The following is a 487-nucleotide window of genomic DNA, read 5'->3' on the forward strand; positions in this document are numbered from 1 at the left end:
GCGAGCTACTACAAGTGCCCATAACTCTGGTGGAGGCTTCGTCATTCATTGTGCAGAATGTCGAATCGTCAATCTGTTCCGCCAGCTCCATCCCCCTACGGTCATTTGACAGACAGGAATGCCAAAGATCGTGGTGCGCGTTAAAGTCACCTATATTCGGGTGATATCCTGTAGGGCCACATGTAACTGGGGGGATGTATATATTAAATATTTCGAGCCCGACATCGCCTGACCGGACAGCTATGCCCTGACATTCTAGGGTAGCGTCCCTGCGGTCGATGTCTTCATCGATTAGACGGTGTTGTGCAATATGAAGGCTAGGCCACCACCATTACCTCGACTGTCAGATTGGGAGGACCGTGGAGGTCCTCTGTTGGCCACTCGMGGTGGGTGGCGGCGCAGCGCGCGAACTATGTGCTGGTTGCACAGCTGTAGAGGCTAGCGTCGCAGTATTGCGTAGGCAACAAGGGGCCACGTAACGTGTGGT

The sequence above is a fragment of the Bactrocera latifrons genome, unplaced genomic scaffold (genome assembly GCF_001853355.1).
Source record: "Bactrocera latifrons isolate USDA-ARS-PBARC rearing strain unplaced genomic scaffold, ASM185335v1 scaffold_354, whole genome shotgun sequence".
Classification (NCBI taxonomy): Eukaryota; Metazoa; Arthropoda; class Insecta; order Diptera; family Tephritidae; genus Bactrocera; species Bactrocera latifrons.